General features: G+C 37.8%; 1 protein-coding gene across 4 annotated transcripts in view; it reads left to right on the top strand.

The window, feature by feature from the left end:
- LOC129725539 (four and a half LIM domains protein 2) overlaps positions 1–27,953 on the top strand; it is a 356,638-nt gene that overhangs the window by 156,045 nt on the left and 172,640 nt on the right. Inside the window, exon 1 of one of the 4 annotated variants that reach the window (XM_055681512.1) lies at positions 3,477–3,635. The exons of 2 other annotated variants lie outside the window; for them this stretch is intronic. The gene's annotated coding sequence lies outside the window, so the exon portion shown is untranslated. Of the gene's footprint in view, positions 1–3,476; positions 3,656–27,953 lie in introns of those variants that run through there. One more of the 4 variants, XM_055681511.1, reaches the window with a different exon arrangement.

Raw genomic sequence — 27,953 nt, forward strand, 5'->3', positions numbered from 1 at the left:
ACTACTGCTGCTACAACCGATGAAGCTAAATTTGCCGCTTCCAATATCCCAATAAACATACTTTCGGCTGATTTTTTGTTATTTATTTATTTACAAATTTACCAACAGACAGATATTACCCTAGTGATTACTAGTACATTAGTAGGCACATTAAACTACGAAACAGTGAAACAAATTTAGATCGAAGGACCCTAGCGGAGAGATGAAAATCGAACACTACCAAAACACGGTTGAAAGCTCTTTGAAGACCAATAAAGGCACTGTTTGCGCTATAGTTGGTGCGGTGAAACGGGTGCGCTTATATTGTTCTGATGGAGGATGTTAGGACAATCAATCTGTGTCAACTGTAATAGCATCGGCACGTGCTGTTCCTCGATGCAGTTGAAGTGTGTCGATACGACGTCCCTGAGATAACCGAAAAAACTGCTTCTAAAAACGGTTGAAAACCTCTAACGCTCCTGGACCTGACGGAATTTCTGCTACCGTATTCAAAAAATGCATAAGTGAGCTTGCTCATCCACTAGCAAAATGAATAGCAGGTGAACGCTGTATACACAGACTTGAAAGCTCCATTTGTTAAAATTGACTATCGAATATTACCCCATAAACTCGCTAGAATAAGTGTTTCCGAAGGCCTGGTTAAATAACTGCAATCGTACCTAAGTGATTGAAGCCTAAGTGACATATTTGGATTGCACACATTCTAATGATTTACGAACACTTCCGGCGTTCCCCAAGGAAGTTATCTTGGACCACTCCTTTTCGTTTTGTTCATAAATGATATCGCAGCCCGTCTTGGAAGAGGGTGTAAGCTGTTCTATGCTGATAATTTAAAGGTTTTTATGTTCGTTGACAAATTTTCCGACTGCCAAAAAATCACAAGGGTTGTATGCTAAACCACGACCGCAAGGTTGACGTAGAACTATATATTGTTGTTTGATACATTATTTGTATTGAATATTTTTTAAATTCTGTGCAAATGAGAAAGTATTACCGAATTTCAATTTGCACATATAAATCGACCCCACTGAACAGGAAAAGAACAAACACTTTGCGACGCAAACAAGTTTCAACAGTCAGAGTGTGCATGAGCATGCAAATTAAGATAATTAACTTTTGGTTATAGCGCAGAATGAGAAAATATTAAATCTTCATTTGTTTGGTTAACTGTGCTTCACAGGATCATGAGCGGCTTCGGCTGAAACAGGCTCTTATACAGGCCAAATAGCACATTTCAAATTGCAAGGTCTATGATTCTTTCGACCGTGCTTGGGAAGCAATCATATTAACGACCAGTCAGATCAAACGAATTTTGCGCTTCAACAAGAATTTACCATTTTCAATAATATAGTTGCTTGTCATAATTGTGGCTTGATAATTTTGAAGGTTTGAATATGCGAAAACTTTATTTTTATGCAGATAATAAAAGCTTTTCGGGTGTTATGCTTATTACTGAAGGAAAAGGTAATTCAGTACGTACTTAGGCATGGAGTTGAAGTCAAATCCTTAAATGTTCCCAATTCGAAGGTCTAAACTAATTTAAAAGAGAATATTAACTCTTCAATTAGGTATTTATTTCATCCTAAAAAGGACAATTTGCTGTTTAACTCAATATCAGATAAAATGCCGATCGCTTTTCTGTGTTATCACTAACAGTGCGAATAAGGTATTCCTTGTAATAGAATAACAGTAAGAAGCTGTTTTAACACTTAAAACTAGACGGCTCATGTATTTGGAACGTCGGCTTCCCAGAACGTTGGTGTGTTGTCAAAATAAGGCAAATTTTCATTGGATTCATTTACCAATTCCCGCTATCGCACAGAGACAGCATTTCACTAAAGGTAGTGCCCCACTGCATCAGCTGGCCCTTTACTATCGATGCTGATAAACCCGCTGCATCTCTTGCCGCTATCCGTTGCCACAGCTGTGGCCGCTATACGCTGCCATTGGTATCCGCCGCTCCTGCATCAGCTGGCCCGGCTACTATCGATGCTGATACCAGCTGCAACTGCTGCGCTATCCGTTGTCATGCCAGCTATGGCCGCTATCCGCTGCTATTGGTATCCGCTGCGCAACTGCTGCTGCCAAGAGAGGACTGGTGTTGTTGCTGTCTAGAATTATTATGATCGGCTTCGGCTGAAACAGGCTCTTATATAGGCCAAATAGTACATTCCGAATTACTAGGTCTATAATTCTGTCGACCGTGCTTGGGAAGCAATCATATAACGACCAATCAGAGGTCGAATTTTTCGTTTTGACAAGGCTTGACAACTTCTAATAGAACAATAGTTTGAATAATTAAATTACAATGATGCATGGAGAATTCGACTAGGTACCCGGCTCTTTTAAGCAAGTTTGCTTCGAATGCTCCTGGTCAAAGTCAACGCAGATCACTAAATGAAATATTTTTAGCGATGTGCGTTAATTGGATAATGAATAAATAGGCATACTAACTCGCTATATTTTAAAATGGTGTTATCGTGTAATGTTAGAAATTAGTATATGAGATTTTAAAACTAGAGTGGTAGCCCATACTCTTTTTCAACTATCGATTAAGTACTGCATGACCAAAACCAGCTTCTACCCGAGATATTTTCTCTTAATTTCGGAAAATTTAAGTCACAATTATCAAAACTGATTGACAAAAGTGTAAAATTTAAAGAAACTGTACGATGTTTGATCGGTTTTTCTCTTACTACTTTTAGTAATCATTATTTAACCTGCTTTTGAGGAGAAAAAGTCCAAACAATTGAGCACACCTTCTATATAGAATATAGCAGCGGAAGAATATTGATCAGTTCAAAATAACCGCCTCCCTAGCACCAGTTTCGCGACCCACATGGTCAGTGGCCGAACAACGACTGACAGTAAGCACGGACCTGCCAAAACGGATTGCCATATTCGACGACGACGCAGGGTCCATTATTTCAACACCTCCCAATTGTGTTGTTCGGAGCGCGCCACTGTCGATGACGTCGTTAACCATCCGCCTCCGTTCTTCAGTCGTGCTACCCGTCGCAAACTCGTTGCACAGATGCACTGACTGAAAGTTGCCTGGCGGATCGTTATCGGAGGAAAACTTTTCAACCCAAACACTGCTGCTGCTGCTGCAGCAACACGGGTTCTCGATTCTCTGTTTGCATTTTCTTCGTTCTCTCGATCTCTCACGGTTTGACTACAAACTCACTTCCGTCCGTCGGGAGCGCGTACACTAACTAAACGGTTAGACTAACTGCGGTGTGAACTAAATGTTTTACCCCATACTCTTGTCTCAAGTACTTAGTCTCGGTTCGTTTCTAATACCGACCGCACCGGCGACGACTCTCACTGCCCAGGCAGCAGCAGCAGCGGGTTCAGTGGTTTGGGAGGGCGAAACCGACGCTCTCGCGTGTTAGAACAGCTGTTTGCATTCGCCAATCTTTACCGAGCGACCGCGTGGTGGCCATGCAAGCCGGTCGGTTAGCACCTCGCAGCGCAGTATGGGACGCGCGTCGGGCTTGACGGTGTCGCAATATCAGTAGTGCGTGTAATTTACTTATCCTGTCCGAGTAATCATTCGTACGTTCGCACGCGACGCTGCTGGCGGCTTATCGTAGCACAAATTGCCGCGTTGAGGTGCACGCAGCTGAATGGTAGTGAGTTAAACTGAGCCGGAGTGGGTACACTACTGAGATTTTTGTGACGAAATATTTTGCCTTGAGTAGCGGATTAACGACGCTGATGGATGCTCCTTTTCCTTGCCTATACGGTTGATGATTTTTGTTTCGTTTTCCTGGTGTGTGAAAAAAGTGAATAATAGCCCAAAATGACGCAGATTGTGCAATCAGCAGTGGCGAACGAATTTCGATTATCCCTGTGCTTTGGGTTATACTAGATTTGTTGAAAAATCTCGCTCTTCCGTCGAGTTGATCTATTATATTTGTGGTGAGAAAAACGAGTGTCACCAATCTGGTTTGTTACTCACCTGCTGCAAATAAATCAGAATTGGCTAATCGAAATGTCGGCGTGTTCATGAAAGTGCTGTAAATGCTCTGTGATTGTCAATTATTATATTTCGAATGAATGAAATGGTTGAAATTATTGCCAGTGACAAATTGTCTCGTCATCAGTAAAATTTGCGCGGCCAAAGCTCAAATATCAGTGCATAGTGCTACTGAATGCCGAATAAAATGCACTAACTGCTGTAGTAAGTGGAGAATCTTCGCATGAACTTGAAACGGTGCAGTGACTCAGTGTCGGCAAGCGAGCAGCTGATAACTTCAACCAATGTCGTTTCTAGTGCAAACATAGTACCTATTTCTCTGAATTTTGATGATATATTTTAATTATGTGATCGCTTAGTTTAGGTACTTTGGCAAATTTCATAATGTATTTTATCATTCTTGAAAATACTTCTTTTGAATTTTTCAAAATAGCTCGTTGACTAGTTCAAAACAGTATGTTGAGTAATAGGTTTAGCAAGCTAAAAAACCGTAAAAACAAAATAGCACAGTCTCAGATCACATTTACGAATTCCTAAGATATCTTAGCTTTTTGTTCAGACAGGTCGTAAAATTATACACCGAATACTGAATGAAGAACAAGTACAAAGTCATATCTAAGTAGTAATAAAGTGTACCGACGAGGACGGACAAAATATTTATTTTGCTGCATTCCTAGGGATTCAAGCTTTGGATCGAACTCGGTTGTATCGGCGTAAAATCTCCACCGCAATGCTACTTACCTTTGCGTTTGCATTAGTCACAAAGAGGATTGTTTTACAACGAATGTTGATTTTTGAGACAGCCAGCCCAGTTTTTTTTTCAGAACTAAAATAGACATAAAAGTTTTTTTTTACATTTTCCGCTTAAAACACAAAACAAATAATTTACGACATTTTTAAGGTAGTCTAAGTTATATACACTTAAAGAGCCACTCTGAGGGAAAGTTTTCAAGAAACTGAAAAGTTGGATAGCTCCGAGCAGATTGACGTTAGGGCATATGTGTAAAAGATTTTTTTTGACGTAGGACTACGTCTAACCGCACTATATCGAGATACATTCCGCGAAAACTAAAACCAAGATGTAACGCCGGAATGAAAGATTTCAAACGGTTATACTGATGTAACCACATGATGGATCACAATAATCAATATGTCGTTGGATTGATAAAATGATGGACAATTTTGTGATTCTTCAATTTTCATTATCACTTCATTGTTAAACAGTGAAAATTGAATAAAAGTTTCAAGGTCAAATTTTCACCAACAATGTACCAATCATATGCGAGCACGCCTAGCACAGACTTCATGAATAGACACCAACTGCATGCTGTGATATCCTGTATAGCAGTGGCAAAAAAAAATTTGACAGAATCTCCCCGTCCCAATAGGTCAACTAATGTTAGTTTTCATGAGCCTAGACTATTTTGATGTCTTGAAGGTGAAGCTTTCTCGGAAAGTTCGTAACCACCTCCACTATTAGACAGTATGACGTTCTGCTGTTAATGAATATGTTAATGTTAATAAAACTGATGTCTTGAAGGAAAACATGCTGGCACAGGCAACAGTACTGCACCGAGCATAGTATGAATAGAGCGCTGGTCATTCGTCGTCTATCAGTGCAGAAAAACTTGATATTCATTCGTGTGCAGTCAAGCCAAGTGAAAACTACATTGCCGCTGTTGACGCACGGTGGGGCGTGGAACACAATCGAATTGCCGTTTGAATTGTCTTCTTCTTCTTCTTGTTTCGTATAGCAGCAAATATCAGAATTCAATTTGATTTTTCGGGTACCGCAGAATACGCTGCGCCGCCGGGGACAACAAAATGCGTTGTTTATTTTTGAACTCTAATTCTGCTTTTTTTTCAGATTTATTTAAATAACTGAATATGGTATTTGAAAGACAATAGAAAACAAAAATGCTCCGTAAATATCTTTGAATAGTTAGTTAAACGAGCTGTACTGATGATTATATTTTACTAGCTAAATGAATTTAGTCCAATATGACAATATTAGTTGCATCCTGCGGTGGCGGTATAGAGGAAAACCAAATTCATTTCATCTTGATATTAGAGTTCCGACATTAGTATTTGTGTTTTTCAATTAAAATTTTTTTTTTTTTGAATTTGCATTTACAAGATTTACTTTCCATAACCTTACTTGTAATTGAACAACGCTATGCAAACATTAATTGCCGTGGCTAATGTTGTGCATCGCTCTTGCCCAGTTTATTTTCGAAAATAACAGACATATAACCTTCAAATATGATATCTTCGTTGTTCTTTGGTATCTTGAAACTAATCAATTTTTTTCTGATTGATTCTGTATACTGATAAAATGTTTAAATTGACCTAAATTGAATGTTAACATGTTCATAAAATTCTATGTCAATTTCAAATTTTCTGTGAATATACATTTTCTACTAAAACTGTCATTCATTATCTATATTTTTTCCACGAGCTTGTAACTGCAGGAAAAAAATTGATGGGACATCTTTGCCGCTTTGTGATCGGTGAGTGAGCCAACTTTAACAAGACAAATAGATATAGAAGGAAGAAGTTTAATTTCTACTAAATCATACTCAATTAAATATTTTATAGAAGGTTGCCTTTTCGCGTATTAAAGAAAATTCGCTGTATTAGGATGAAAGGTATTCATCAATAGTCTGGAAACCAAATTAAGGGGGAAATTTGGGTCTAGAGCTCTATAGCAATATTTTAGAGGAAAACTTTCTTCAACAAAGTTGTTACATATGATAAAGTGCTTATTAAAAAAGTATCAAAAATTGGGGTGACCAAAATTTTCAATGCTATCAAGTATCTAACTTTTTTATTTTTGTAGATAGAAAACCTTGTTCTACAATTCTATAGCTCCAATAATTTTAAGTAACTTTGTAAAAAAAAAGATTTTCTCTAAAACATTGCTATAAAGCTCTAGACCCAAATTTTCCCCTAAATTTGGTTCCTGGACCATTGTGAATGTTGAAGAGAATATTTTTTCTTCTAAGGTAGAGTGGTACAAAGAAATAATCAAAATACAGACCCCGTTCGATTTTGGCAACACGTCAGAATATTTTCTGTTGCCAAAATCGAACCATGCCAAAAATGAACGGTTCTTTTTTCATGACTTTTTTGACTTTTTAAGTGGTCAAAGACGACCTTAACAGTAGAAATGGCCACCAATGAACTAGTTTTAGTTCCAAGTCGTTTAAGGTGTCGCTTGATGAATTCGGGCTGACGACCTAGATACTTGATATTACCACCCGAACCAAAATACCTTCCTTTTGGAAGATGTTGAGTTTAAATTGGTTAAAATAAATCAAGCAAACTACAAAAGTAAAACGAGCTCAAATCAAACATAGCTTTAAAAAAAAAATATAAAATTATTGTAGTCCTACGTCAACTATGCGGTCGTGTCTTGGATACCACCCTCCTACTATTTTTTTCATTAAATGGTGCTTTCTATCAGGTCCTGAAATACTCCCAACAAGAAACCAATCACCTTGAATACAGGGGTATTGAGAAACCAAAGGCATCAAGAGCGTCACAATAATTATCCTCTTCCGAATGCTTGCACGCGGCAACTCAATCAGTTTCCAACGGATTTTCTTCATTCTCACTGCAATCGATTGGAAAATTAGCTATGCGTCCACCAAAATGCGGACAATTTTGATTTTGTTATTCTAACTATTGCACCACTGAAAAATGTAGAACCTAGCTGAACCGACAGAGCAGTTAACCATGCGAACGTGTCGTGTTTATAAAAACAACAATTCTACTATTCAATAAAAATGTAACGTTGTTTTGTAATAAAGGGTTACCTAAAATCATTTTAAGCATTGCCCATCGCTAGTTAACGTATGCGGTGAAAAAATGGTTTTTTTTCGGATAGTGGTAAAAAAATTACTAGGACAGATAATTGAGTTTGATCAATTGTCCATTGAAGGTAGCTTACTCGCAAAACGTTGGGCGGATTCGCCAATTTGGGTTCCACATCGATATTCAGCCGCTCCATCTCCTCCAATGATGCCAAACCCGGTCAAAACACCGCGTTTCCGGCCTTATGGTATTTCTTGATGAACGGCGCAACTTCCGTCAGGCTTTTTGTATTATAAAGAGAAGAGAAGCCATCCAGGGTGAGAGAGGTCTCATCGTCCATCACCACCACCACGTCGTGATTTGCTGGAAAATCGAATTGACTACTTATTCAGGCGCTGTCGCTGCGCCCTAGCCTGCAGCTCCGAGACTAGTGGACGGGACTGCTGCTTCCTGACATGTATGTCCATGTTTGCCAGGTACTTTTTCACTGTTTGGCCGGTCGCCCCGACCCCCAGCCCAAACGCACGCAGCGATCCCTCGGTTTCCTCTTCCGCATCTTTTGGAGTTTCTTGTCGCTTAGAGCCATCGGCTGTCCGGAACCGGACTTTCTTTCAGTGCTCTGATTGTTGTCGAATAGTGGCAAGATGTTGTAGATGCCGAGACGGGAGTATCCGGTGTCCACGAACTTCCACACGATGTCCATTTACGACGCAACGGGGTATCGTTCTTTGACCGCGCACACTTCTAAACGGATAAGTTTCAGTGTTTTCGCCATCACGGTTAGAGTTCGGCTGAAAGAGTTGTCAATTTTTTCTGCTGCCCCATGGGTCGAGATAGGTGATGCTGCATGCATAGTTTCGTCAGTGCGTGTAAAGGTAAACCCATTTTAAATCAGTAATTTGAAGATAACGCCGCCACCTTAAAAAAGTACACACGAACGGAACAAGCAGCAATCAGATGGCGTAATATCACGCAAAGTTTCAAGCTTAAATTATCCAATGTGTTCTTCAATTCACACAGAATTAGGCTTAACTTCGCACAACGAAAGTGTAAAACGTAGAACGCAAAAGTTGTACAAGGAATACATTGACAGAGATCGAAATAAGGATATGTATCATTTACACAAAAATCGTATTGTTTCGGTAAACTTCGGTTTCGGGCGAACGATTAGTTTTGAGGCGCTCAAAAAATCGCTCTTTACTTCCGCGAGCCGGTGCATATCAACGGCTCGTGCATCCCTAAAAATCGTCAGCAACCGAAACAGCCAATAGCGAGCCTTGTTGCCACAGATGCTATTGTGCCAGTAACGCGAAACCAAATGCATGTGAATAAAACCAGAGTCATAGTTAAATGCAAAATGTTTTGAACAAATCTAACGTTTTTGTTTATTGTTAATGATTGAATGATGTTTTCAAATGACCTGATGCATGAAAGTGAATCGATCAGACAATAATTTTTTTATTTGGTAAGTATCCAACTTATCACTATTGGTTGCTGGCTGCACTGTTTAAATGATGCCAGCCTTCTGAACATCGGTTGAAGCTCTATAAGTGTAGTGGTTTAGAGTTGCGTAATACATTCAAAATATACTAGAGCAACAAATGCGTTATGCCTAATGCACATCCGTTGTACTGGTTTCTAATTTAATCAGTAAATGCGCTAATTTCGCTCATAAATTTTCTGGATTCGCACACTCTAACTTTTGCGTGATCTGGAGAATATGATGAGTGAGGTGGGACTTTCCATTTCAGCGTTTCTATGCAAGATTTTACGACTTTGACAGCATGAGACCGAGCGTTGTCATGTAGTATAATTACTTAACCGCGTTGAAAATTTGCGTCAAAAATTTATTTTTCGATTTTCAAGAAACTTTGAAGTTTAAGATTACCAATCCATATTTAACACCTTTGGGTTTATTATGCACATATTACGTGCTCACGTTGTCCAAGTTAAAAACTTATTTTTACTAACTTTATGGAGAAATTTCGATTCGTGCAGCAAAGGCACTTCTACTCATAACTCTGGAATTTTTGTGATTTTCGAAATAGGATTTCGTGTGATGAAACTTAACAGTATTTGGCATCGTTTGCCATCGAAAACTTAAAAATGCAAAATTTTGAGTTGTGCCAGTGTTGCACGAAGCCGATGATATGTTAAAATCACCCACGACTTACTGCCTGCACCATCTATCGAAAATGTACTTTGTTTCACACCCGCTACTGTCATACATCCATAAATTACGTAACGTAAAAAATCCAATTTTTTAACCGAAAACGTAACACCAACACCTACCCTCCATAAAAATTATGTAACGCTGTAGAAGGATTTGCTTTAAAAATTGCTCGTTTTTGGAGAGTGTCTCCAGAGATTTTTGTTACGTAACGCTGAACTCACCTTCCCCCCTCCCCTGTGTAACAAAACGTAACGCTTAAGGATATCTCTCTCTCTCCTATGAGCGTTACGTAATTAGATAGATAGATTCCGCCTCAGCTTAGAAGAACTTTCTAATATCTTTGAAGTTCCACATGGCAGTAATTTGGAATCGCCTTATTTTTGATAAAAGTAACCTCTTAGAATTAAAAAAAAAAACTCTTAGTGTAGGCATCTCAAATTCAATTAACTTCTTATTCCCGGAAAATAGTTGTTCAAAACCTGGGAAATATGTTCTGTTATAAAATTCGTTGGAAAAATTTTGAAGGCCCTTCAAAAAATTATGTACTCCTTTGCATAATGTTGAGTTAGATTCTATAACCGTGTTTATGAGTAACTTTCATTCGCCTATCATGTTCTTTGATTTGATATGACTAAACCCAACCAGGGCCGGGTTTGGGTAATAGGGGCCCTAGGAAGATATTGACGTGGGGCCCTCCCTCCTTAGAAAATGTTTTGAAGAGGTAAGATAACTGCAAATTGACGCTTTGCTGGCAAAAGAGAAGGTCTTTACTTTGTCTTCCAAACTGTCATGCCTTCGAGTGGTAGCTGTATGTCTGGCCCAGGACTAGAGGGCCTCTCGAGTCAGGGGAGCACCCCTTAAATCTGGTCCTGAACAGTAGAAAAATGCAACGAATAGTAAAGAAGCGACGATTTATTCAATTGGGATTTTAAATTTGATATAGGGAAGATAACACTAACGAAATAATTCGAATCCATAAAAACATCAAAACAGTGAAAACAAATATTTACATACGACTTTAAGAAGACTTGCTTTCTTGCTGCAGAAGTTAGCCGAATTTTTAAAAAACGCTTCTATAGACATTAGATTCTTTAACAGTTTTAATGCTTTACGAACTAACAGTTTAGTTAGTTCGTAAGGCATTACTACCTAATGAAGAAATCATCCGCTGTTCACTTAATCAATTGTGAGCGTGAGTTCATGCGTGTGTGGTGCCCCATGGAACAGGTTAACCATCAAAGGTACTGAATCAGAAATATTGTTTAATAACGAACAAAAACCTCAAGAAGTGAGGACAGACTATCATTTTAAGAAAGTCGGCAATTGCAAATACGATACACAACGTCCGAGTGAACGATCTATATAAGATGACGAATCAAAGAATAAGAGAGGTGAATAAAAAATATTCATTAGTATACGGTCAGGCATCCCAAGAGTACAGCCTCTTTATTTACTGTCTTCTCAGAATACTTTTTCTGTTGCTGTTTGTTCGTGATACCTACCCGCACTAGTAGTCGGGTAATCACACTGAGAACGTATTTGCAACAGAACATCACAAAAGGAAACGAAAAATTTACTTCATGTGTCGAGTCGGCATTATTTGGAAGATGTCTTCGGATTGGCGAACGTAGAAGAGAGAAAACGCTGTTTTCTAAAATAAACTAAATATCAAAAAATGGTCGCAGTGACAAAAATACCCAACACGGAAAAAAATGTGAAAACGAATTCTTATTGTAACATTGAACAGATTTCAAATAAGTTAACGTCGATATAAATCTATTTTAGTATTGCAAAATACTTGAATTTAGTGGGGCAAAACTGACATGTGGCTGACATTTTACGTGGATCAGACACTTACCAATCGATTCCTGAGAATTTTTTACACAATATAAGACATAATTTGACTACCACTTTTAGATATTAGCGCATTACCATTATACTTTACATACTCGGTATTATTTTGCTTTGTGATATATTCTAAAACCATGCCAAAACTGTTTCCGTAGAATCACCGTTTGGAGCTCAGTTTTTGTCCGATTTGGCATTAAAACAAAATGGCGTCGAAAAAAACATCGAGAATTCAAAATGGCGACACTATTGCCCCTTAAGGTGAAACGAACAACTCGGGGAAATTTGTTTTCGCCTCAAAATATATGAAAAAATCATACATAGAAGCCATTGCAGACATTTTTGTTGCACTGTGTAATAATATGTTTCTTGTTAGCCTCAATATGTCTTTTAAAATCTCAGCGAATTAGACCCTAATTGGTACAGCGCTCTACACTTCTCTCTTGTCTTGGAACAACTTCCTTTGCTATTTATTTTAACTTAAAAAAAAACATTCAAACAATCGCAAGGTCGTACAATTTTAAAACAAACAGGTGCCTTCGCTCAACGGAACGATGCATGAATAATAACCGTAAATTTTCTACATAGCCGAGATGTCAATCCAAATTACCCAGCTAGGCGATCGTTAGGATAGCGTCTCATTTTCTGCACCCTAAATGCTGTTGCCAAGAAGGAAGAAAAAACTGTGCAGATACATCTTACAGTAGTAGAATTAATCTTCACACGGGGACACTATTTCACGATTTCTCACGCTAACGTTTTCTGGCAGCTGGAAGCGGCCAGTCTACCCATTTAAACGCAACCGCAGCTAGCCGATTATTACGTTATTGTGACAACTGGCTACCCGAAGGACAGCTGTTCCGAGTTCTACCGCCGGGGCGCCGACCAATTACACCCGAAATAGATCGCGTGTTGCAAACCGGTCTTTGACGAATCTTTTTTTGCCGGGTGGGAGTCCGTGCGACTCTTGTACGCAGTCGGAAGTTTTGTGCTGCTAAAAAAAGAGGCACCCAGAGTTATAAGTGGAACAGCATCGGGTCACAGCTAATGAAAATATAAACAGTCCCAGCGTGAAATCACACCTCGAGCACGTTTCGCTCCACTTGTCACGATGTGTGCGCAATTCCAGGGCGGTGCGACGACGGTTCCACCGGAAATGAGAGATTTGTAAACATGATTTTGTGCTTTGCCTATGGATTGCGTATGGATTGGTTTTTGACCGGTTGGGATTTAAAATTCTTGTAACCCTTGGCGTTCATTTGTTTTATTTTAGAGCAACTACATTTCTCCAGTGGTTTTCCAGATTGCAAGAAAAAAAACACTTGGATTTCTCGATAGCTTGAAAGTTTGAGATTGAGAAAAATATTTTTCCCATTATTATGCAGCGATTTCGCGCGAAAAACAAAGACCTCCAGTCGTTCAAGACCATTTCCCACTTTGGTGCGATAAAAGTCGTTGCTAAAAATAAACTGAATTGACTACTTTCTATCTCCGGAACATAACTTGGCAACGGTAACGGTTGGCCAATCCTAGCACCATAAAAGGCTCTAGTCAGTCGTCAAACGCCACCATAAAATGTCAAAATGCTAACAGGCGGAAATGGTTTCACACCTTGCTTTTAGCTTTCGCCTTGTCTAGTGATACCCGGATGCCATGATAAAACAATAGCCAGCCAGGAGCAGTAGAAGGAAACGGGAACACCCTGCCTCGGTTGCACGTAATTTGTAGCACCCCGTCATCATCTTTATCTCTTGGCAGTCACCCGCGCCCGTCTTCCGGTCGGGTCGGGAAAATGTCATACCACTCGGTAGCGCCAACACCAACGATGGCAATTCATACCTGGCCACGAGGTGCCTAAAACGAAAGTGAGTCGAGGTGACGAAATATGCCGTCTTCTTCGCCGGTGGTGAAAACAAAAACAGTAAGAACAAACTACCCGAATCGAAAGCAGCGGAAAGATTTAATTAAATTTATGAACCATCAACACTAACTAGGAAGGAACCCGCGCGCGCATAAACTCGGTCGCACACCCGGTATCAACTCCGAGTCGGCTTTCATGGTCAGCCAGCAGCGTTGTGCTCATCAAGACTAATTTTATTGAGCTGCTCTGCTTATGGCGGCAGTCGTTCGAATCGTCCCTGCCCCTGACGTAGTGACGTATGTAGGAAGCTAGGGGAACGAAGGAAAACCATGGAACCATGGAAAATGCAACGTCGCTTGATCAGCAGAAAGCGGATACTGCCGAAAGCACTGCTGGGAGAAAAATTGGTTCGAAATCATAGCGAGTGAGTGACGATATTATTGTGCGCTGATTTTCCTCTTATCTCGTATGTGTGTTTTTCGTCGCGTTAGAAGGCGGAAAGCGGGAACAGGGATTGGAACGGTAAAATTATGACATTCACTAATGTGGAGCTACTGGGCCAGATAGGCGAGTATCTGATGGCGCTAATCCAGGAGAGAAGTTTATTTTTACTTCTACGTAAATATGAGTTGTCATACGGCAGTGAACGGTTGACTGCATTGATGAGCCATTAATATGACTTTTTGGCACCGAGATTGGGAACGTTTGAACCGGTTGCGAAGTCGGAGTGTCAAGTTAACAGACATACACTAAAAGTTGATATGTAACAAGATTTTGCCAGGTGGGTTCCAAGGTATTAATGTCAGCGAAATCTATGAATTTTGTCTGTAATTTGTTCAACCAAATGCTATGAAAGTTTGACCTAATGAATCATAATAGCTCAATAGCTTTTAATATAAATTTCAGCGTTTACTTGATTTTTTGTCATTTGGTTCTGATTTTTGCTTGGTTCTTGTTTTAAACTAACTTCTATAACATATATATTAAATGATATGAAAGAACTTTTGCTTGTTCTGCAGTCATCAACCTAGTGTTAGCATTGCATTCTTACTGTTTTCAATTGGGTACCTTCGAAGTAATCCAAAAAACTAACATGTGAAATTTACACGCTCTGAAAAAACGCTTGCTTGGGCGGTTACCATATATACAAACATATTACGTGGTGTCTTGGTTTACAATATTAGTATTTTACAGGTTTGAATCATTAGGGAGGGTAGAACCGAGTTATTTTGGCATGAACCAAACTCCTCAGCAGAAGGTCGTGGATCAGCAAAACCACCATAGTTTGAAAGTTTGATTGTTATACTTCCATATACTGACTGCAGAATCTGCATTTACCTGCAACTAAGAAAGATACAGAAATCAGTAATATAACCAAAAAATCATGTATATTGATGCTTCTAATAACTTTGCAGAACATAGTGAAGGTCTAAAAAATTACTGAAGACGTCATAATTTTACACTCAACGCACGTGGAGTTAAAGAAAAAAAAAAAAAAGGTTTCAAAACCACAGTGAAATTGCCAAAAACCTCACCATACAAAGGTTTTATAAGTTTTCGCTGTTCAATTTTTCGATAAAAATTATTTTTTGTCTTCTTTCACGCAAACAGTCAACATAAAAATTGCCGTCTTAAAAGCGACGAAAACAATCATGGCACGTTGTTTCCCTTAAAGCAGGATTTCCGAAAACTTTTTTTTCAGCTCGTGATGCGCTTCAGTCACCGTATTCTTCGAATAGAATGAGAAAAGTTCCACTTTCCGCAAATAACGGTTATTACAAAATCAGACATTTTCACACATCTCAAAGCATCTGACGCCACAATAAGGTCACAGACACAGCAGCACAGACAAACACAGAGAAATTAGTTGCGCACCTAATATCCTATCGGCCATTCACAAATTTACTAGATGACACTGACGATGTAATTATAATAACTCGATAATTTTTTTTATTATAAAATCGAATCATGTTACTTCGTCAAGCTCAATTTTTTTTCATTTTTTTTTATTTCTTTTGTTTTTTTTTTATATTTTTTATTTTTTTAATTTTTAATTTTTAATTTTTTTTTTATTTGTTTTTTTATATATTATTTTTTTTTTATTTTTTTTTAATTTTTTTTTCAATTCGTACAGAATAAAGCAGAAATATTGACTCAAGCTTAATTTTTAGCAAATCCGAATTGCCGGTTCTTTCTCTTGACTCTTTCCGTTAAGTTTTGTACAGCCTTCTTGATCTCTTTGTTTGCCGTAAAATGCCAGTTTTTCAGTATTGGCAAGATGCCAAATCCGGCCAAAACAGAACGAAACAACTTGAGGAAAGGCAACAGCCGTTATTTCAGGCGTTCCTGCACATAAATTTCCTGGTTGAAGGAACCTGTCGTGATTAAAAAGTTGCTGTTGACATTTCTTCGCAAACTTCGACAGCTTAACGTGTCTGAAAATCCCGGCCACTTTTCCTCTTCAAGTTGCCGTATAATATCACTATCCGGAAAGCTGTTTGATCATTCTGTACCACGCACTAGTTTTCATCATTCTGTATCATTCTTGGTTTGCTTATCGTGACGATTTGGAGTCACAACCTTTTTGTAAGTCGGTTCGTTTTTTAGCTCGATTCACAGTTGAAGACGACACTCTCTGCTTGCTTGCGACATTTGGGATGGAAAGGTTGGGATTCCGCTTGAAACTGCTGGTCAATCTTCCCGTCGTTCTTGCGGGCTTCGGATTTCCATTTACCGATCCTGTCTTCCTGGCAGTCGACAAACATTCACCAAACACTTTTATTACGTTCGTGACGGTTGATTTGGTCACATTCAACTCGGATCATCGGATCATCGCAATGCGTGAGCGAAATTTTGATGCGTTGCTTTCTTGCTTTAGAAGAGGTGTTCAGGTTTTTTTGATACACGATAAAAATAATGCGGTAAATTAAAGTTGACCCATTTTTTACCGTAACACCCTTCAGTATACCCGATAGCAAATAAAATTCATTATGAAGACCGTACACATTTGTACTGGTTAGCAAATTGACATCAAAAGCCTGTGAAAGTGCTCTCATATTTGGTTTATAGCCAGGCTGCAAGAAATGATCGCATGCGCTCATTGGCTGACATTGCTAGCCAATGATCGTTTTTCTTGAAACCGTTTCGTTAACCTTTTTAATATCTGTGTAAGAGAAACGAACCAATTGTATGGAAAATGCACGGAGATTAGGGTGTCCCAAAAAATCGATGTTGAAAAAGCCAAGGTGCTCAGCCCTAAATTGAAAGATAATGTTATAGCATTTTTGTAGAACATTTCGACTTTCTGAAAAATTGTTTTCAGGTTGCTCAAACGTGGTTTGTGAAAAAAAGACTTTTTTAAGCTACAAAACTACTCTTTTGCACTTTTTTCAATTCTGTTCGATTCCTACGTTTTTCCATATATTTTTTCATTTTTCAGGGATTGTTTTTAAATATTTTGCATGGTTTGGTTCAGCATCGCATTCAATTATTTGACACATAGAGCCCATTGAACATCACAAAAAAGTGTATTTTCTCATAATTTTCAGGTAAAACCCTTCAAAACACATATAATTTTTTTTCGCCCAAGAACTGAAATTTTTACTTCAGAGCGGAATTCAAAAAATATCCTTGATATCTTATCAGGGGGCTGAGATATTGGCATTTTTACATGTGATGGAAAACTATGCATTTTCACAAAAATGCCACTAATGCTCAATCTCTCCATTGCACAGTGTTTTATTTTGCCATTTTTGTGCGATTAATTGATTAGTGATTCTAATGTTGATTATAGCCATAAGGTATGTTTGGAGAAGTTTACTTTTTGATCAGAATAAGATAGACGCAAGGTGTCTTCGACAAAGTTTTAGGTTATATTGAAACGAGAAACTTTACCGAAGACATTGAGTTTCTTTCTCTTACATATTGTGAGCAACATTAAGTTTTCTATTTGAAGGCACTAAAAATCACAATTTCTAACTTTTTCCGAATCAGATATAAAAATGCCAATATCTCAGCCCCCTTATAAGATATCAAGGATCTTTTTTCATATAAATTTTCGTCTCGAACCCCGCTCTGCAGTAAAAATTTCAGTTCTTGATCAAAAAAAAATTTATATGTGTTTTGAAGGGTTTTACCCAAAAATTATGAGGAAAATACATTTTTTTGTGATGTTCAATGGGCTCTGTAAGTCAAACAATTGAATGCAATGCTGAACTAAACCATGCAAAATATTTAAAAACAATCCCAGCAAATTGAAAAAATATATGGAAAAATGAAGCAATCGTACAGAATTGAAAAAAGTGCAAAAGAGTGGTTTTGTAGCTTAAAAAAGCAATTTTTTCATAAATCACGTTTGGGCAACCTGAAAACAATTTTTCGGAAAGTCGAAATGTTCTACAAAAATGCTATAAATAACATTATCTTTCAATTTAGGGCTGAGCACCTTGAGTTTTTACAATAACTCAATAGTAAAATTTTTTTGATAGATTTATGCCAAAACCTCGATAATCTTATAAAAAATGACTGAAATATAAGTGCTCACACCTTGACCACTTTTTCCATGGCTGAATTTCTAGATTTTCGAATTCAAACACCTAAATTCTACGGTCCGTAATCGCGAAGCTTCTTTATGATGCCGGATTCTGAATGCATCTCTTGACTTTTCCAATCTACTATTTGCCGGCATTCGAAAGCCCAAAGTAATCGTCGATTGGCCAAAACTGAGGCAGTTTCGTTGGGTGGATGTTTTTTGACGTAATTTATTGATGCTTTATCTTGTTGAAACACAAACCTTGCATCGGCATGGGGTTTTTGAATGTATTACAGGATATCATACACAATTGAAATCAAAAGACTTTCGCCTTCAAAATGGTTTACCGTAAAGTTTTGCGGAGATTTTTGTGCACTTCGAATAGAGCTGTATAATGCGCTAGGGCAATGCTCCTTGTTCCGACGCCTTTTTGAACAGAACTGAGCAAGCATGAACAAAGCAAAAAATACTGGCATAAAGAGGAGAGGGAGCTTACATATACAGTCAGGTTTTTTTTCCGCGGTTTTTCACGCGGGTTTTTTAATTACCACGATTTTTTACGCGGATTTTTTAATTAAGATGGTTTCTTTTCGCGAACCACGCTAATTCAAAAATCTTTACGTGGGTTGGGAAACCAAAACGTCAAAGTGTTTATTGAGTAAAAATCTTAGTAAAAAAAAACTTCCTCAATCCGAAGGATCAAAAATTACCGTAAAAGAGGACAATTTAAAATACTGGTCGTAAAACGTCTTGAGTTTTTCTAAATCCTGTCTTGGTGCTTTATTTTATGCAGTTTTTTAAAATACCACGTTTTTTATGCAGATTTTTGAATTAACGCGGTTTTTTCTACGCGATTTTTCACGAGGTACGTCACATTTTTTATATGAGTTTTTGCATCATTTATAGTCTTTTTTTTGCAACCATTTCTTTTTTTTTCATTTTGTCAATTTTGTATTACCATTTTGTTAAATCCCAATATTTCTCTTTCTTCCGGTTTTTTATTAAATTTATTAAATTGATATATATTTATTAAATTGAAATAATTCCTCGTAGGTACTTTCAAATTTTAATTAAGTCACCTCTCTGTTCAGTTACCAAATTATCATCATTTTTTTATGTTGCTAGACCCCACGATTACAATATTGTTTTCCCCTTTATCTTTTGCCGGTTTTGATGTATTAAAAATATGATCATCATGTGCGCATCAATGCACTCTTTGTATATTTTGAATGCAATAACATACAAATGGTTTATTATTTATTTCTTTTTCTCAATATGCTTAATGACGTTTTTTTATTTATTCCTACACTTTTTTAGTTTGTTTGTTTTACTTTTTTAGTAATTGGTAATTATGTTTGACTTACATAACTATCGCATCTATCTATCTACTTCAACATTCGAAAATCAAGTTTATTGCTTAACATGAGGTCATTAAGCACATTAAGCCGAAAATCACAGCAGAAAGAGCAATTTTATAAAATCAAATATTTCTGAAAAATATTCGTGTTTGATAAAAATTCAAAAGGTCCAGTAAAACTTGAATGGGTTCAATGAGTGTAAAAAATTTAAGCATTGTCGCCACCATCATTTTATATGGAAAATTAGTCAGTACACAGTAAAAAAGTTTGAAACTAACACGTCACGTAAAATATTTTCTCTCTTAAATTTCATTTGTTTCTGACGTGAACCACGATTTTCTTCGAAAACTATGTACAGTATCATTTAAATTTCAGTTGCTTCTGACGTAAATTATGATTTTGTTCGAAAATTATGTGCAATATCATTTAAATTTACTTGGATGGAGGCAATTCTTTATATGTGATTCGACATAAAGTTTTCTTACTGTGTAGTTAATTTTATTTATCTTGACAGCGTTTTTGAACGATTTTTTGAGGTAACATTCCGGAATAATGTGCGTTAGAAATTTTTATTTTTCTGTGATTTGTTCAAAAAATACTCATTTCAAGAAAAGTTCTCTTGTAAAACCAATATCTCCACCAAATGTTAATTTTGGCTGCAAATGTTCGTCTTATATCGTTCGCTAAGCTGCATCGTATCGAAAATCGAGTGTGAACGATTCCTCATCCAAGGCATAATTTTGCTAACTGTTTTGGTCCTAATTCGTTGAGACAGCAGGCTCGAAATATTACCTCTAAATCAGACTTTTTGAACACCTGTTCGCACAGCTTTGAACGGTAGATTCGGGGGAACATTTTTTGCGAACCGAATATAAAAATGTGAGCCATACCGAACCCATCAACCACTGTACGTGTTCAGCTAAGACGTAAAATTTTGTTGTATCATTTACTGGTTGGATTTGGCCCTACGAATGTAGCATATTTTCCTTCTCTTCACGTCAGTTTTGAACTTTACAAGCTTTCACATATCAAGCCAATCCCGACGAGGGAAGCGACAAGGGTTGGAAAAACATGTTTGATTTTTTCTAATTGATGGTTCAAGGTATGCTTGAACCTAAAACTAATCTAAATAATTAGACTGAACATTGATCTATCACTTAATGTAAAATTTTGTGCATTCAATAAATACTGAGTATGTGTAGATAATTCATCATCGCGTAATCTATTCGAAATTTAAAATAATCTCCCTAGGCGTGTTAGCGATCTTTCGCGTAGACAAATCATTAACGACCATGCCAACACATGTGACACAACGATCCGTCAGAAAATGATGACAGGCCATGATCCTCCGCTCACGCGTAGTACGTCTGTTTTACGGTAAAAATTCGCGCTCAAACATTTTTTCTTTGCATACCACGCCAAGCTATGTTCCTAATTATATGCTAAGCGGTGAAAAATGATACTTTTCCGGTGTGGCGATAAGAACCTCTCGTTTTAAGGGTAATCGGTTCGGACTAATGATCTTTGCGTCTGTGTGTGGCACTGCTGGTGGAAGGGGGGAATTGACGTTCGGTTGTTTTAGCATGACACCCGATTTTCGTTTTATCTCAATGAGGAATAAATAGTCATTTTCATATTAGCCATAACTAGGCTAAATAAGCATTTTATCATTATCGTAATAAATCGGACTACTAGGACAAAGAGAATATTTGAATTCCCAACCTAGATGATACCGTCACTGGTTAGGATTCCAGAGAACAAGACTAATTTCGTTCACACCTGTCGCTTCGATTAAATCTGTTAGGAATGCATAAATACCGACTCTCGATTGGAATGGCAGTTCTGCGTACAGTGACGTGGCTAGTGCATGAAATGAAGGTGAGACGCCCAGTTGTACACTACACGAAGTGTCTCGCACCCTGAGCACGCCAGTTGGCACACGCTGCACCGGTTCGATGCATTATGCATCCCTCAGCAGTTCGCTCTCGCTGGCAACGCAAAACTCATTCCAATTCCATCATAGAATAACGTCACCGTTCGTGGCAATGTGTGTGGTCATAGTTTGTTGTTTGTTCAGCTCGTCTCGCATCGAGAACATCACCGGTCACCGTCTTCAATGTTTAGCGGTAAATTAGGCAGATAAAAGCTGCCGGCTTGAGTACGGATTTTACTCCTCTTCTCTATACTGGGTTCTGAATCACCACAGAAACACACGCCAAATAATTCCGTCTATCGTGGTGCAGATGTATACATTTTATGTATTCACGGTCTTGGCAGGGTTCAAGAGCGTTTCACGACTCAGGGAAGGGCTCTAACCCTCTGCTGTGTTTAAGAATTCTGCTACCAACGTGATCCGATATCAGCTGAAGGCGCTATAAAATGCAAAAATAGCGACTTGATAAAAGTGTTATCTGTCGTTCAGCAGTATGCGGGGGAGAATGGCTTTTATCGTTTCTGCTAATGTTTCTTCGGTTGCTGTTTCTTATCGTCATCCAGTGTTGCATATTGTTATATACGGCTGAATCCGGCCCCGGAACTGAACTTGAGTTTCGTGGTATTGTACGCAAGTATTGGTTATCTTAAAGTGCTGGAGTAGGCTTACTTCGGCAATGGGTACCGATAAATATAACGCAGTATTTGGGGAATCCATTCCGTCCGGGTGCCTGTTATAGACACAACGTGAGAGAATCTTCCAGTTCCGTATTTATGTACCTAACGTAAAATAGATTTAATCCTTTAATTAATATGCGTGCAGGATGTTTTATTACTACATACTGGCACTGATTAAATAGAACTATTATCAACTGTTTTCTTGAGGACAATGTTGGTTGATTATACATACATAGTGATTGATTTTTACTCCCTAAATAATAACCAAGCTAGTGATGTTGTAAATAATAAACGACCGGAAATGGTACCGGAGTTCCGGTATTATTTTTGCTTGTTGGTGAACCTCAGATAATCTAAGTTTCTTTTTCTATTTCATAGTAACTGAAAAATTAGTGAGCTTAAATTATGATAGAATGAATTCTCAAAAAAGTTGAAGAGGTTACGTATGACATTTTTCCGCATTGCATTGTGAGTAGCTAATTTCTCAATTGCTGTATACAGGAATGAAAAAAAATTCGTTCAAAAATGTGCTGAGTTATAAGCATTCTAAATTGGATAATTTTTTTGACGCTCTCGATGTTTTTGGCATCTCAATTTGCATCCCTATCCCAGAAATTTGCCGTATTACGTAATTCTACTTCAAAAATGAACCATATTTTTATGGAATCCCCCGTGTATTTTGATATAAAGAAAGGTTTTTTTTTCTTAAAATATAGGACAAAATAAATCCATCTTATGATAAAATTTTATGTTAAAATACACATTTGCAACCTCTCTAAGGAAATGTACTCAGCGATACAGTCATACCTCGATATAAGGCAACCTCGATATAAAGTAACCTCGATATAACGTAACTCTATAGAACGTAACTTTTACCTCGATATGACGTAACTTTTTTCAAATATCTTAAAATTAAAGTACAATAATTAATTTTAAGGTGTATAATGTCCCGAATGAATGTTTCTAGTAAGTTGATAAGTACCAAAAAATGGGGTTAAGTTGACATTTTTTTCAGTTATGTTTGTCTACGAAAATTGTTTTTAAAGGGTATAGAACAGATTTCTATATATTCTATTTTGCATCAATGAAAAAATAATTTTATTCGTGCTTCTTAAAAACGTAACTCGATTAACGTAACGAAAAAAAAGTTGCCTTATATCGAGGTATGACTTGACAGAAGGAATGAAGCTCGTTTAAGTATAGCAGTAAGCGTAAAAGAAAGGGTAAAAACGTTCACTCACGAGTAAGGATAAATTATAAGCTTACTTCTCGATAACGATATAGCTAATAAGACATGTGCGGGAAACAGCAGACACCCAGTCAATATTACCATTGGTGGTCGCGGTATACGGTCTATACAGGAAAAAATAGAAGATAAAATGCAACGTTTCAAATAATTTTTTATCATGATTATTTTAATAAAATCAACCTACCAAAAAATCATCATTCTCTGACGGGAAACGATAAATCTGGTCTGCGCATTATAATGAACAAATTTAAGTACAAACAGTTTTTTCTAATTGTAACAGTTTTGAAATTACTGCGCCTAAAAAGACATAATATATCAAAATATCAATCAACGAATTTTCAAGAAATTCGTATTATGAGCGGTATATTATCACACTTACTAAAAAGAAAAGCAACGGAGCGATATTTTACATCGTTTATGGACATAACATTGTTCTTGGCCAAGCAATATTTTCCTTTCAGAGGTCACAATGAAGATGATAAATTAGTGAACTTTAGTGAATTATTTTTTTCATAGGACACGGTTCTGAAAATGCATCTTATGCAACTCAAAAACGCTTGAAATGTAAAGCTTCTGACTAAAAGCAAAGCAAAGCATTGTTGCTACATTCCGATTTGGAACTCGGCCTTCTGTTTATTATACACAGACTTCGCTGCCAACTGTTTAGTGTACAGGATAATTGCGGGGCTAGCGCTACGATCCTACTGACACTAACAGTCTTCTCCCAAGCCGAAACTCGAACCTACGATGACTGGCTTGTTAGGCCAGCGTCGTACCTTGAGACCATCTGGAGATATTTACAACCATAACTGAAGAAAATAAGGAGATTTGACGAAAAATGTCATTTTTATCAAAAAAGGAGAGGGTCTCACGGAGCGAGGGTCGGTTCAATCGGCCCCAAAGATGGGTTTTTTGCACAGTGATCTTGGCCCTTAAGTTAAAATCCAATTCAAGAAGGTCGTTTACCCGTATTTGTTAAATTGATAAACAAATGAATGTGATAAACAACAAATAACTAATTGCTATTGTATTTGTGCCTAGTAAAAGAGTTACATGGTTTCCACTATTTTTCAAATTGTTGGGGATAAAATGTCCTTCAATTGCATGAAAATTGCAACAAAAAATTTGGAGTTACTTTAGTCCGAATTTCGGCATTATTTGTGCCGTGATTTTGACTGCTCGGCAACCATCTCGGCTGAATCTATTTTGCTGAGAATCGCGGGAAACCAGTTTTTGACAGATGTCATTTTTAACCGAGAATCTCGGTACGCATTTGACTGCGCTCTCGGCAAAACTAACCGAGAGGCGACAAACTAGTCCAACGACCTTTCGGTTATATAAACTGCATGTTTCGGCACAGTAAAGAGACTATTTTTAAGCGTAATCCAATCTCAGAGCATAATTTCGCTGAGAATTCAGCATTGGACAGCCACTGCTTTAGTTTTTGTGACAATTTTAATAATGTATGTTTGGTGGAAAACCTGCATCAACATTGAACTGGAAATCAAACCACAGGTTCTGCTGCATTAAAGATGTAATTTCTTCGAAACTAAAGCAAAAGGAGACTTGGTGTCGAAAAACGAACTGTAAACCATTTTTTGACCATTTTCATCGTACAAGTTTTAGTGATTCACTTTGGAGGATCAATAACGACGCCGGCCACGTCCTTACAATCAGGTGGGAGTAGGGAAGGGTAAGTTGGATCAGGATCCACTATGATAAGCGATGCGATCACACATATACTTTTTACTCGTCGTTATTGGACTATTACCGGTTTATTCTCCGTTCAGTCGGCTGATTAGAGATTTACATTTAGTTTATTTATTTTTGGTAGTTTTAAACTAGCAGACATAGCATTACTACTGTAGGGACCACGCGCAAATGTGTGTGTGGTTTACTTCACTAGAGCACAATACTGCTCAACATCCCGATTTTAGACCGATTCCAACCAACAGACAAATACTGTTTGGGCCACTCCCAGTGGGTGGTAGATTTCAGTGATCTGCTAAATATAATGCTGCAAGATGTGGTTCTGATTTATACCAACGTACCAACGTACCAGGTCGCTCGGACTCACAAATTGGTAGTGTTCACTTGAGAGTAACGCATGGTATCATATATTTAGTTTTGTTAGTTTTTTCGACCGGATTAAACCAACAAAAACTAAATCTGCTGTTGGGGCCACACACAAGTTTGTGTGGATTGTCTAGTAATTATCAGAGCTGTATTAGATTCTATCAAACCGAAAACAGAAGATGCGGTTGGTGCCAGGTACAAGTGTACATGGTTCTTAACATGAAATACTGTGAGGAATTTTTTATTTTTGTTTTATTTTTAACAAAGATTTTTTAGAAGCGGTTTTGTTTTGCATGGTTTTTGTCCTCGCGTAGAACAGTTACAGTTAATAACAGACCACAATTGGGTGTTTTTTGGCACAGTTTTATTTTTACACGGTTTATGCTTACACATTTTTTATTCCGCATCTTCCGTATAATAAAAAAATACTCTATTCCATACAATTTTTTCTGTATATTTAAATGGATAGCCTATAAATTAGGAAATTATTCGATTTTTTTTGAATCGCGAGTGTGAATGAAATACTTCGGGATATCATCTTTAATCACAATCAACATCATCTTATACCACGACAAACTTCTCGAGTATAAGGACAACAAACGCGGGCCTTGTACTCGTTGATGGGAGAGAACAGCCCTATAAAATCCGAAAACTTGGCAACACTCATGCATTCAAAGCCCAAAATTTGGATAAAAGTGCATTAACACTAGTTACAACACAACATTCTCAATCCATTCACGAAACGCTAAAGTAATAAATATTGGTTCTATATTTTCGGACATTTACATTTATTACATGTAAAGGCTATATCTAGTAGCAAATTTTCTACGATTTCAAATGAATTAAACAAAATTGCTCTAAGTGGTATACATCTAAAGTTAGAGCCACTTTGAGGAAGATTTTTAAAAAAAATTTAAGTTGAAAAACTCTTAGTAGGTTATTGTTAGGGCATATGCACAGGTGAGGTTTTTTCATCACATGTGGCTCGATATCAGCCTCTGACATACTCTCAACAAGTAACCAATCACCCTGTATATAGACTTGTAAATATATTGTTTATTAGTACAGAGATTTCGTACTAACAACTCACAACCTAATACTTACACCGAGTTCAGCAGTCTTACCGGGGAAAAATTATCAGAACTGCATATAATGAAAAATGACTTAAACTTTTTCTTGGTGCTTGCTTGCAAATACTATGACTTTTTTGTCGCCTTTCATCCGAAGTACTGAAAAGCAATCAATATACGTATGTTTGATTAATGAAATGTTTTCCGCAAATACATTATTTGCTTTTATTTACAAACTTGCCGCCCGACTCCAAGCACCAACGGAACGTATGCCACTACCAAAAAATAATCAATCCATTTGCCAATCGTTCGACTGTTTATATTTTGATTCACGACGATCAAAACAAATTATTATCGTTTATCATAATCATGCTAAAAATACTGCCATTCTGCCTGTGCAATACCCACGAACACGAGTAAAAAGTACAAAAAAAAAAAACTTGCAAAATCCATACGGCCGCGGAACGGATCATCTGCTCTCGGGGGAAACGATCTGCGACCCAAGTGAAACACAACAAACCGAAACGCTAATTACCACGGATCCGCTCGTGTGGAATTGAACTTGATCCCAAATTACGGTGGTCTGTCAGCGAGGGTGACACCCCCGCTTCCAGCTACTGTGACTGCATGCGATGACGCTGGTCGACCGGCCCGGACACGGCGAAGAAATGGTGTGAAATTTTCCAACGGAGACGCCGCGATGAGCTCAGATCAGCTGAATCGAAGCGTAACTAAACTGATGTTTTTACGTGAAATGCCGTTTGCGATCATCTGGGTTCGATTGGACATGGTTCCGCTTGCAACCCTGCTTACCGGCGAGGTTATTAAGCGGAGGAATGATTCGTTTCGGTAATGGACAACAACAAAGTAAATTGCAGTTCACACCTACTCGTACCGAGCGTGTGGCGAATGATTTCTGTTTTGGTTGAACTTGTCAAACCCTTGGCAACGTCAAAGCACGTTGATCATCAATCATTTCTGTAATTGCTGTGGTGTATGAAATGGTTGTAAATATGCCACCATGCTGACGGATTGGTCTGATGGAATTAATAGCCTTGGCTTATAGAGGCGATAATCCCTACCGGGGCGATAAATAACCGAGCGTCCCCATTAGACGGTAATATCTCACCTTTAAGCTATATAGAACGTATAAATGAAAACTGCAACAGTCATTCCCGAGTGTCATAACTCATCGGCAACGGGTTCGAACTGGGTTCTAAATAACGTGAATGTCAGCCCATATGTGCAGTTAGAGGATTAGTTGCTCAAAACGGCGAAAGTGGATTGGTGTGTATGGACGGTAGCTAGTGCATCTGTTTGTTTATTTGCTTGCTTGGGCATGCACATGAGTCTACCAGTTGGGAAGTCGTAGAGTGAGC

Source organism: Wyeomyia smithii, chromosome 2 (genome assembly GCF_029784165.1).
Source record: "Wyeomyia smithii strain HCP4-BCI-WySm-NY-G18 chromosome 2, ASM2978416v1, whole genome shotgun sequence".
NCBI lineage: Eukaryota > Metazoa > Arthropoda > Insecta > Diptera > Culicidae > Wyeomyia > Wyeomyia smithii.